This window comes from Crocuta crocuta, unplaced genomic scaffold, assembly GCF_008692635.1.
Source record: "Crocuta crocuta isolate KB4526 unplaced genomic scaffold, BGI_CrCroc_1.0 scaffold271, whole genome shotgun sequence".
NCBI lineage: Eukaryota > Metazoa > Chordata > Mammalia > Carnivora > Hyaenidae > Crocuta > Crocuta crocuta.
This window is the reverse complement of record NW_027527824.1, coordinates 6,522,307-6,534,413: the sequence shown is the minus strand read 5'-3', so window position 1 is coordinate 6,534,413 and position 12,107 is coordinate 6,522,307. Positions and strand designations below refer to the sequence as shown.

The 12,107-nt window shown below is 40.7% G+C and overlaps 1 long non-coding RNA gene across 1 annotated transcript; it reads right to left on the bottom strand.

Annotated features, from left to right (window-relative positions):
• Positions 1-6,473: 6,473 nt before the first annotated feature.
• On the bottom strand, positions 6,474-11,959 carry LOC144243138 (uncharacterized). Its single transcript, XR_013338547.1, has 3 exons — positions 11,879-11,959; positions 7,498-7,549; positions 6,474-6,523 (listed from the first exon to the last, which is right to left on the bottom strand). It is a non-coding gene; the product is annotated as an uncharacterized LOC144243138 (long non-coding RNA).
• Between the last annotated feature and the right edge of the window lie 148 nt (positions 11,960-12,107).

The window sequence follows — 12,107 nt, the reverse complement described above, 5'->3', positions numbered from 1 at the left end:
CACATAACTAAAGTCCTATTGATACTAGTCCTTTTATTCAGCACATCATGTTCAACTATCAGGGAAACACAAGGCATACTGAAAAGGCGAAAAACAGTTTCAAGAGACAGCCCAAGCATAGGCTAAGGGCTCAAGTGGATAAAGTAAATGCCGTGCAAGAACAGATAGGTAACGTAAGCGGAGAGATGGAAATCCTAAGAAAGAATCAAAAAGAAACACTAGAGATTGAAAACACTTCAACAAAAATCAAGACTGCTTTCAATGGGCTTATTAATAGACTGAACACAGCTGAGGAAAGAATCTGAGTTTGAGGATTTTTTGACTGATACCTCCAAAACTGAAATGCAAGAGAACAAAGAATGGAAACAAAAAATAAAACAGAATCCCAGGTCTGTGGGACAACTACGAAATGTGTAATACACACATAACGTATTAGAGGGAGAAGAGAGAAAGGAACAAAAGAAATGTTTAAAACAATAATGACTGAGAATTTCTCCAATTTACTGTCAAACATCAAACAACAAACCCAGGAAACTCAGAACAGCAAGCAGGATAAATGCCAAAAAACTACATCTAGGCATATAATTTTCACACTATAGAAAATCGGAGGTAAAGAAAAATGCAAAGCTGGGGGCATCTGGGTGGCTCAGTTGGTTAAGCATCCAGCTCTTGATTTTTGGCTCAAGTCATGATCTCTTGGTTCGTGAAATCAAGCCCTGCGTTGAGTTCCGCGTTGACAGTGTAGAGCCTGCTTGGGCTTCTCTCTCTCTCCCTCTGACTCTGCCTTTCCCCTGCTTGTTCACTCTGTCTCAAAATAAATAAATAAACTTTTTTAAAAAAGGAAAAAAACATGCAAAGCTGTAAAGCTACAAGGTAAAATAGGAGACAACCCAGATGATCTTGAGCATGTTGATAACTTATTAGATACAACATCAGAGGCATGAAACAGAAGGCAAACAGGCATAGGAAAAATGCACCATCATATGCTATCGGAGAAATGCAAATGAAAAGAATGACCTTTTACCATACACCTATTAGAATAAAAATCCAGAACAGAGACATCACCAAATGTTAAATGCTGGGAAGGATGTGGAGCAACAGGAAGTCTCATCCATTGCTGTTGGAAACACAAAATGGTACAGCCACATTGGAAGACACTTTGATAGGTCTTTTGTTGTCTTTTTTGGTTTGGGAGTTCGTACGCTTGGTTTTGTTTTACAAAACTTTACCATACATTACATTCTTTAATATTTACCCAAATGAGTTGAAAACTCATGTCCACATGAAGACCTGCACATGGATGTTTACAGCAGCTGTATTCATTGTTGCCAAAACCTGTAAGCAACCAAGATGTCCTCTGGTTCGTGAATGGATAAATAAACTGTGGTATACCCAGACAATGGAATATTATTCAGCACTAAAAAGAAAGGAGCTATTAAGCCATGAAAAGACATGGAGAAAACTTAGATGCATATTACTAAGTGAAAGAAGCTAATCTGAGAAGGCTACATACTATATGACATTTAGAAAATGTATAACTATGGAGGCAGTAAAAAAAGAAATCAGTGGTTGCCATGGCTTGGGGATAGAGGTAGGCATGAATAGAAGGAGCACCGAGGATTTTGAGGGCAGTGAAAGTACTCTGCAATACTGTGATGATAGATACATGTTATACATGTACCGTCAGTGTTCAACCCCAACAGTGAATCCTAGTGTAAACTATGGACTTTGAGTGATGACGAGGTGTCAGTAAAGCTTCAGGAATTGTCACAAATGTAGCATTCTGGTGGGGGGTGTTAGTAACGGGGAGGCTGTGTATGTGTAGGGGCAGGAGGTATATGGGAAATNACATTAAGGACCAGAGTTAAGACCTATTCTCAAAATATTCCAAAAAAAAAAAAAAAAAAAAAAAGATTCAGTTCAGGCATCACTTTCTCCTAGAAGTCTTTTTTGTTGCTGCTGTTACTACCCCACCTCCAGGTTGGGCAAATACTCCTCCTTTTCATTTCTCACAGTACTCAATGTTCTCCTCTACCATTGCATATTATATTAGAATCATTTGTCCTTATGTCTGTATCTACAACTAGACTGTGAGTTCCTTTAGGGATGGGACATTATCTGGCTCATCTTTTCTCCCCATGGTTTAGTAGAGTGTGTGGCACATAGTAAGAATTCAATAAATATATAGCTTGAAATGAAAAGAAATTTAATGTCAATTACTTGGACGTTGCCTTTAAGAGTATCCAGCTTTTACCAATCCCTCTCAAAATAACGCCAGCATTTTTCACAGAACAAATAATCCTAAAATTTGTATGGAACCAGAAAAGATCCTGAATAGCCAAAGCAATCCTGAAAAAAGAAAACCAAACCTGGAGGCATCACAATCCTGGACTTCAAGCTGTATTGGAAAGCTGTAACCATCAATACAGTATGGTACTGGCACAAAAAACAGACACTCAGGTCAATAAAATAGAATAGAGAAAGCAGAAATGGACCCACAAACGAATGGCCAACTAATCTCTGACAGAGCAGAAAAGAATATCCAATGAAATAAAGACAGCCTTTTCAGCAAGCAGTGCTGGGAAAACTGGACAGCGACATGCAGAAAAATGAACCTGGACCACTTTCTTACACTATACACAACAATGAAGTCAAAATGGATGAAAGGCCTAAACATAAGTGAGGAAGCCACCAAAATCCTAGAGGAGAAAGCAGGCAAAAACGTCTTTGACCTCGCCCGCAGCAACTTCTTACTCAACACATCTCTGGAGGCAAGGGAAACAAAAGTAAAAATGAACTATTGGGACCTTACCAAAATAAAATCTTCTGCATAGTGAAGGAAACAATCAGCAAAACTAAAAGGCAACTGACAGAATGGGAGAAGATATTTGGAAACGATGTATCTGATAAAGGGTTAGTATCCAAAACATATAAAGAACTTATCAAACTCAACACCCATAAAACAAATATTCCAGTGAAGAAATGGGCAAAAGACATGAATAGACATTACACCAAAGAAGACATCCAGATAGCCAACCGACACATGGATAAATGCTCAACGTCACTCATCATCAGAGAAATACAAACCAAAACCACAATGGGATACCGCCTCACACCAGTCAGAATGGCTAACATCAACAACTCAAGCAACAACAGATGTTGGCGAAGATGCAGAGAAAGAGAAACACTTTTCCATTGCTGGTGTGAATGAAAATTGGTACAGCCAATCTGGAAGACAATATGGAGGTTCCTCAAAAAACTAAAAATAGAACTATCTTACAACCCAGCAATTGCACTACTAGGTATTTCCCCAAGGGATTCAGGTGTGCTGTTTCAAAGAGACATATGTGCCCTAATGTTTATTGCAGCACTATCGACAATAGCCAAAGTATGGAAAGAGCCCAAATGTCCATCGATGGAGGAATGGATAAAGAAGATGTGATAAATACACAATAGAATATTACTTGGCAATCAAAAAGAATGAAATCTTGCCACTTGCAACTACATGGATGGAACTAGAGGGTGCTATGCTAAGCGAAATTAGTCAGAGAAACAAATATCATATGACTTCACTCATATGTGGAATTTAAGATACAAAACAGATGAACATAATAGAAGAGAAGCAAAAATAATATAAAAACAGGGAGGGGTACAAAATATAAAAGACTCTTAAATATGGAGAAGAAACAGAGGGTTGCTAGAGGGGTTGTGGCAGGGGAGATGGGCTAAATAAGTAAGGGGCATTAAGGACTCTACTCCTGAAATCATTGTTGCACTATATGCTAACTAACTTGGATGTTAATTTTAAAATAAATAAATTAAAACAACCCCCCCCCAAAAAAACAAAACAAAACAAAAAAAGGGTATCCAGCTTTTGGGGCACCAGGGTGGCTCAGTCATTAAGCATCTGACTTCGGCTCAAGTCATGATCTCACAGTTCCTGAGTTCAAGTCCCACAAGAGGTGAGCTTGAGCTCTGCTTTGGGTAAAAACATGAGCTCTCCTTTGAGTGAGCCCCTCTTCTCTCTCTCTCCCTCTCTCTCTCTCTCTGTCCCTTACTCACTTGCATGCTCTCCCCCCCCCGCCAAAAAAAGTATCCAGATTAAAAAAAAAGTGGTTTTTTTGAGAGAGAGGGAGCGAGTGAGTGGGGGAGAGAAGCAGAGAGAGAGAGATTGAGAGAGAGCGTGAATCTTAATCGGGCTCCAGATCCCATGGCCCTGGGATCATGACCTGAGACAAAATCAAGAGTCAGATGCTCAACTGACTGAGCTACTCAGGCACCCATAAGAGCGTCCAGGTTTTGTTTTTGTTTTTGTTTGTTTTTGTTTTTACAAATAGTTTATTGTCAAGTTGGTTTCCATATAACACCCAGTGCTCATCCCCATAAGTGCCCTCCTCCATGCCCTTCCCCCCTCTCCTCCCCCACACCTATCAGTCCTCAGTTTGTTCTCAGCATTCAAGAATCTCTCATGGTTTGCCTCTTTCCCTCTCCCCCACTATTTCCCCCCTTCTTCTCCCCCACAGTCCTCCGTTAAGTTCCTCCTAATCCTCCTATACGTGAAAACATATGATATTTGTCCTTCTCTGCCTGATTTATTTCACTCAGCATAACACCCTCAACGTCTATCCATGTTGCTACACATGGCCAGATTTCATTCTTTCTCATTGCCATGGAGTATTCCATGGTATAGATGAACCACATCTTCTTGATCCATTCGTCCGTTGATGGACACTTAGGCTCTTTCCATGTTTTGGCTATTGTTGAGAGTGCTGCTATGAACATTGGGGTACATGTGAAAAGCGTCCAGCTTTTAAAGCATATGAGAAGATGCAAGACACTATCATCCAGAATTAAGCTGAACAATGCCAGATGAACTCCTGAGTTTCACCTTCCCACACTGCATTGCCAGTCTTTTAGGATTCCTGTTGCTGAGTCCTATTCCTGACTTCAATTCCAGCATCTCCCCTCAGCTTTTATGCTCTCTTTTCTTGAGGCCTGAAAATCGACCTTGACTCTATTCATCCATCATTTACCAAATAATATTTATTATGTCAGGCACTTTCTGGCACTGGGGTTATAAGGAGAAATGAGACAATGCTCCTGGCCTAGAACTCGTATTGAATTAAGGAAAGAGGCTTGTAACAAAGGGTTAAAAGAGGGAGCTGCACATTACGGTAGAAATATCCATGTTCTCTTGGCATTCAGAATTTGGGCTTTTATCTTGAGAGAGAGCCTGAAAATCCATGATATACAGATTTGTAATTTTAATAAGGTGTAAATTTGAATGGAACTATCTTCAAGGTTGATGAGCAATGAAAACAAAGCACTTAGCCGGAAAGCTGGAAAGCTAGGCCCAGATGCTTAGATAGGGTGTGCATTTCAGCCTGGCATTGGGGTCCCTCACCCCTCCTTAAACATTGTGTTATAGAGATTAAGTGATTACTTAAAATCTTCAAGGGGGCTCCTGGGTGGCTCAGTCAGTTGAGCATCTGACTCTTGGTTTTAGCTCATATCAGGAATGTGCCTGGGACTCTCTCTCTCTCCCTCCCACTCTGTCCATTACCTGCTTGTGCTCTTCTTCTCCCTCTCTCAAAATAAATAAATAAATAAGAACTTAGAAAAAATCTTCAAGAACCCTTCATCAGAAAATTATATACTATTACGGGGTTCTCAAAAATGGAGAGTTCTCAAAAATCAAGAAAATTTTCTCAGGAATGTCAAGGATATATTTTATATACTTAAGGATAAACATCAAATACATGAATCTGCACCCTACAAGCTACAAAATATTGCCGAGAGAAATTTAAGAAGAATTAAAATAATGGCACAGTAAACAATATTCATCCATCAGGGGCACCTGGCTGACTGTTAGTTAAGCGTCTGACTTTGGCTCAGGTCATGATCTCACAGTTCATGGGTTTGAGCCCCACATAGGGCTCTGCGCTGACAGTGCAAAGCCTTTTTGGGATTCTCTCTCTCTCTCTCTCTCTCTCTCTTTCTCTCTCTCTCTCTCTCCCCCTCTGTTCCTCCCTGACTCATACTCTTTCTCTCTCTCTCTCAAAACAAATAAATAAACTTAAAAAATTCATCGGGGCGCCTGGGTGGCTCAGTTAGTTAAGCGTATGACTTCAGCTCAGGTCATGATCTCAAGGTTCATGGGCTTGAGCCCCTGCTTCGGGCTCTGTGCTGATAGCTCAGAGCCTGGAGTCTGCTTCAGCTTCTGTGTCTCCCTCTCTTTGCTTCTCTCTCTCAAAAATAAACATTAGACAAAAATTATTTTTTAATTCATCAATCAGAAAGCTCATTGTTGTCAAGGACTTAATTCCCCAACCTGATATACAGGTTCAATTCACCTCCATCAGAATTTCAAAAGACCTTTTGTAGAAATCAGTGATCTCATTCTAAAATGTATATGGACATCTGCGTACCTGGGTAGTTCAGTCTGTCAAGTGTCCAACTCATGATCTCAGCTAGGGTCTTGATCCCGAGGTTGTGGGCTTGAGCCCTGCGTTGGGCACGGAGCCTACTTAAAAAAAATTATATGGATATGCAAAAGGCCTAGAACAGTCAAAACAATTTTGAAAAAGAAGATAGTTGGAAGACTTAACACTATCTGATTTCAGGAGTTACCATATGGTTATGGCAATTAAGACAATTTGCTATTGGTGTAAAGGTAGATACACGGTAGATCGATGGAACAAAATATACAATTTGAAATTGACCCACACATAGTCAATTGTCTTCAACAAAGGGGCCAAGATAATTCAGTGGAGAAAAGTCTTTTCAACAAATAGGGCTGGAACAAATGCAAAACAGTTTTGTCTTTCACTTTACACCACACACAAAAATTACCTTTAATTTTTTATTAATGTTTATATTTGAGAGAGAGAGAATGTGAGCAGGGGAGGGCAGACAGAGACAGAGACAGAGTCAGAAGCAGGCTCCAGGCTCTGAGCTGTCAGCACAGCTTGAACTCATGAGTTGTGAGATCATGACCTTAGCCAAAGTCAGGTGCCCAATCAACTGAGCCACCCAGGTGCCCCTCAAAATTACCTTTAAAAGGGTTGCTCTCTGAAATGTAAAAGCTACTTATAAAACTTCTAGAAGAAAACAAAAGAAATTCATTGTAACCAATGGTAGGCAAATATTTCCTAAATAGGACACAAAAAGCAGAAACCATGAATGGAAAAAAAAAAGATCAATTGTATTTTATTAAAGTTAAAAACTTCTGCTCTTTGAAAGATACTATTTTAAAAATGAAAACTCCAGGGGTGCCTGGGAAGCTCAGTTGGATAAGTGTCAGACTGTGTCTCACAGTTTGTGAGTTTGAGCCCTGCATCTGGCTTTGTGCTGACAGAGTGGAGTTGGCTTTGGATTTTTCTCTCTCCCTCTCCCTCTTTTGTCTCTCCTGCACTCTCCCTCTATCTCAAAAAGAAATAAATGAATAAATAAATAAATAAATAAGAGAGTTTAAAAAAATTATAACTCTACAGTTACCTCGATGAGCACGGAGAAATGTATAGAATTGTTGAATCACTGTATTGCACACCTGAAATGAATAAAACATTGTATGTTAACTGTACTGAAATTAACATAAATAATAATAAAGAAAACTCAAGCTCTAGATTGGGAGAAAAATGTTTGAAATACATATATTATACAAAGAACTTGTATTCAGAATNGGAGGGCACTTATGGGGATGAGCACTGGGTGTTATGTGGAAACTAATTTGACAATAAACTGTAAAGAAAAAAAAATCATAATGAGATATCACAACATATCCACTATAATGGCTAACTTTTAAAAGATCGACAATACCGGGGTGCCTGGATGGCTCAGTCAGTCAAGTATCCGACTTCAGCTCAGGTCATGATCTGGCAATTTGTGAATTTGAGCCCCTGAGCCCCACATGGGGCTGTCTGCTTCACAGCACAGAGTCTACTTGGGATCCTCTGTCTCCCTCTCTCTTTGCCCCTCCCCCGCTTGCAGACGCAGGCACTTTCTCTCAAAAACAAATGAACAATAAAAGAAATTGACAATACCATGCATTGTCAAGGATCTAGAGCAACTGGAACTCTCACACACTGCTTGTGGGGGTATAAAATGGTAAACCACTTTTTTGTAAGTTTATTTCTTGCTAATTTCTATACCCAACGTGGGGCTCAAACTCACAACCCCAGGAGTAAAGTCACATGCTCTACCAACTCAGCCAGCCAGGCACTCTGGCAAACCACCTTGCAAAGCAGTTGGTCAGTTTCATAAAATGGAAATGTACTTGCCACATAACTAGCAATTCCATTCCTAGATGCTTATCCATAAAAAGTGAAAACACATATCCATACAAAGGCTTCTACATGTACCTTCATCTTAGTTTTATTCATAGTTAGCAAAACCAGAAACCAAATGTTCCTTAACAATTGACTAGATAAACAAATTGTGGAATATCCATATAACAAAATACTATTTGGCAATAAAAAGGAATGAACTACTGATACACAACACAGGTGAGTCTCAAAAATATCATGTTAAATGAAAGAAGCCAGAAACAAACCAGTGCCTACTGTATAATTCTATTTCTATGAAACTGTAGAAGAGGCAAAAAACTAATGTGGCAGGAAGCAAATCAATGTTTGGTCATGTCAAAATGACTCAGGCAACTTGAATAGGGTCTTACCTCCTAAAGATTAGGCAAATCTGGTTATTAATAAGCTTAATAATTGCAGTGGAATTGCACATCAAATGTGTTTCAATCCATGAGTTTGTAATTATATAAAACATAGTGTTTACAAAAATAGGATTATGAGAAATGAACAATTATCAGTGGTAGAAACAAAAACATTGTTATAATACTATATGTTCTTTACTGTATTTCTAACAAAATTTGGCCTGCCCCGAGATTTTAAAATTAAGAAATATTTATTGAATATATGGTTATCGAGGCAAACACATATGAGTATGTTTATTTGTGAGGTTGTAAGTAAGTGAACTTTTCTCCTGTCAAAACGTTTCTTAGTGTTGTTTTAACAATAAACAACACTTTGAAACTCTTTTATAAACCATCTGATCTTGGGTTCAACCCACAGAAATTCCCTGAATACATACCATGTGTCCATTCTCAGTCCACATAGCTTTTCTGCCCTCTTTCCACGTCTGAAATGCCAGGTCCTCTGAAACTTCCCAGTTTCATTACTGTAAGTGATGAAATGCCAAGCAGTCTCCTAAATTCCAGGCCACTTGGGTAGTATCTTGACACTGCTCATTCTCAAAGGCCTAAGTTTACGTCAGATCACTTTTACTTTTGCCCACTTCATGACTACAGTCAGTCCACAGACATTTTGTCAGGATTTATAGCTTTTCTCTCTTTAGGGTGGCATTTAATCACGAGGGAAAACACACTAAAGAATCTGAATGAGGGCACCTGGGTGGCTCTGTAGGTTGAACGTCCACTCAATTTCAGCTCAGGTCGAGACAGAGCAGTCACGAGATTGAGCCCTGTGTCTGGCTCTGAGCTGAGCACAGAGCCTGCCTGGGATTCTCTCTCCCTCTCCTTCTGCTCCTCTCCCATGTTTGTGTGCGCTCTCTCTCTCTCTCTCTCTCTTAAAAAATTAAAAAAAAAAAGAATCTGGATGGATTAATAAAACCCCTAATCATTAATAGAAAAAACAACTTGAAGTGCAAGCCCTCCTGATAGTTTTCAGTCAATCTGTCTCATAGTCAGAAAAGTTGTTTTTACCTATCACCAACTGGGACTGTGTGGAAAACACAGATTCCGAATGGGACCCTGGGGGAAGGGGAGGTTGTGTGTGGGAAGTGAGGAGTGAGATAGGATGTGTGTCACCAGAATTGTGTTCCTACACGTAACTGGGAGAAGGATGGAAATTTAGAGCTAGAAAGGACCTTAGCAATCATCTAGTCCATCTTTTTTATCTTATGGACTAAGAAACAAAGGCTTCAAGAAGTAAAATAGCAGGGGCACCTGGGTGGCTCAGTCAGTTAGGCGTTCAACTTCGGCTCAGGTCATGATCTCACGGTTCGTGGGTTCGAGCCCCACATAGGGTTCTGTGCTGGCAGCTCAGAACCTGAAGCCTGCTTCAGATTCTGTCTCCCTCTCTCTCTCTGCCCCCTCCCCAGCTCATGTTCTGTCTCTGTCTCAAAAATAAACTATAAAAAAAAAAAGAAGTAAAATAGCAGTAGCTAGGAGCAAGAAGTAGCCTGAAGCCCAGTTCATACTCCTTTCTACTATAGTGCCTGACTATTTTTGAAAAGTATTTATTTAGAGGGGCACCTGAATGGCTCAGGTTGAGCGTCCTGCTTCAGCTCAGGTCCTGATCTCACAGTTGGTGGCTTCAAGCCCCACGTTGTGCTCTGTGCTGACAGCTCAGAGCCTGGAGCCTGCTTCAGATTCTGTGTCTCTATCTCTCGCTGCCACTCCCCTGCTCGTGCTCTGTCTCTCTCTGTCTCTCAAAAGTAAATAAATGTTTAAAAAAAAAAAGAAAATGATTTATTTAGAAAACTAAAACAGACAAACTCAAGAGACAAACTCTTCATAGATTTCAAGGTTCAGTGACTGAGATTTTTGCCAAAACACTAAGCACTTCCTGAGCCACAAAGGTATTTAAATATTTGCAGAAATTCATTTACACTAGAACTGGCATTTCCTAGGGGTACACCACCCTTATTTGTTTTTTAACTAAAAAGTTGAAAACAAAAAAGTTAAAAGATAGGCCATGGGTTCCACACAGGCATAAATTCAATCCTTGATCATTCACTCCTCATTCAGTAGTATTTAAAATCTGATATGGATGAGGCGCTATGCCAGGTGCTGGGAATCCACAGGACACAGTCCCTGCTTCCTCAGAGCTTACACTCTAACAGTGAAGACAGGGTATCACAGTAATTACATTCAAGTGTGTTGAGGGTTACAACTGGGGAAATGTCAGAGTCCTTGGATTTATCCCTGGGGAAAAATTCAGGCTGTTTCTCTTCTGTTATCAATATATTTCTGGGCTGCCTCTTGAGTTCTCCAAACATGAATTCTTTTTAATAAAACATTTTAAACGACAAACGTTTACTGAATACCTACTGGTGTGCCATGCAGTCCGTGAACATCCCGCAAGAAAGGTAAATTAACAACGTAAGAATCATTCTATACAAGTACGAAATTATTTTGTATTACACATGCCTGATGAATTTAGTATCATTTGACAACACTGATGATCTGGAAAACAATTGGATTTATCTTGAAACTTCAGGCCCCCAGACTTTTTTTTTCTATTCTTAACAGGTTTTGTCCAGCAAAATGACCCACCCCGTCCCTATCATTTCAGAACGCTGCAAGGCTCTCTACCTACTACTTGGCACAGGTCTGAATGGAGTCTATCCATCCTTAAAGGGCCAGCTCAGGGCTCTTTACCAAACGTTTCCCTGCCATAAGCCTGTGTAGCTTTCGCCCCGACTCTCTACTCTTATAGATCCCGTATTTATATAGCATTTAGCATATATTCTTTTCAGTGCTGACTTTGTATATGTGTGTCATCCCCTAAACTGTATGGATTGTTAAACTAAGGGCTGTAACGCGCCATCCCCCTACGGTGTCACCTTAAGAGGCGGTCGCCCCAGATCCGTATAGACATCACAGAAATAGAAATCCCACTCATAATGTAGCAGACTGTCTCATTAACCTCGGGGCCCTATTTCCCTCTCACTTGCACCAATCTGGGTTATTCCACAGGGTGGAGAAAGAAGCCAGGCTGGCTGGGTGGGAAAGGAATGGCGTCAGTGTGAGGTCACGCCACATTGTCCCAAAAGCCATCTCCACTCCGAGGCGACATGAACACAGGATGGAGGGAATGCAGCTGGAGGAAAGATACAGGCCCACCTTGTGCAGACTACGAGCAAAAAGAGGGCAGGACGGAGAACAATGCAGGGAACCTCGCGGGGCGTGGCAGGACACCTGGGCGCTAGCGGTGAGCGCCCACAGGGAGGGAAAGCGGGCAGCCACGCCGAGGCCGCGCAGGATGAGGCGGGACTTCCGGAAGCCATTTGCTTGAGTGGCAGGGGAACCGGAAGTGGGGGCGCTGCTGCTGGTGTTGGGGCCCGAGGAGGGC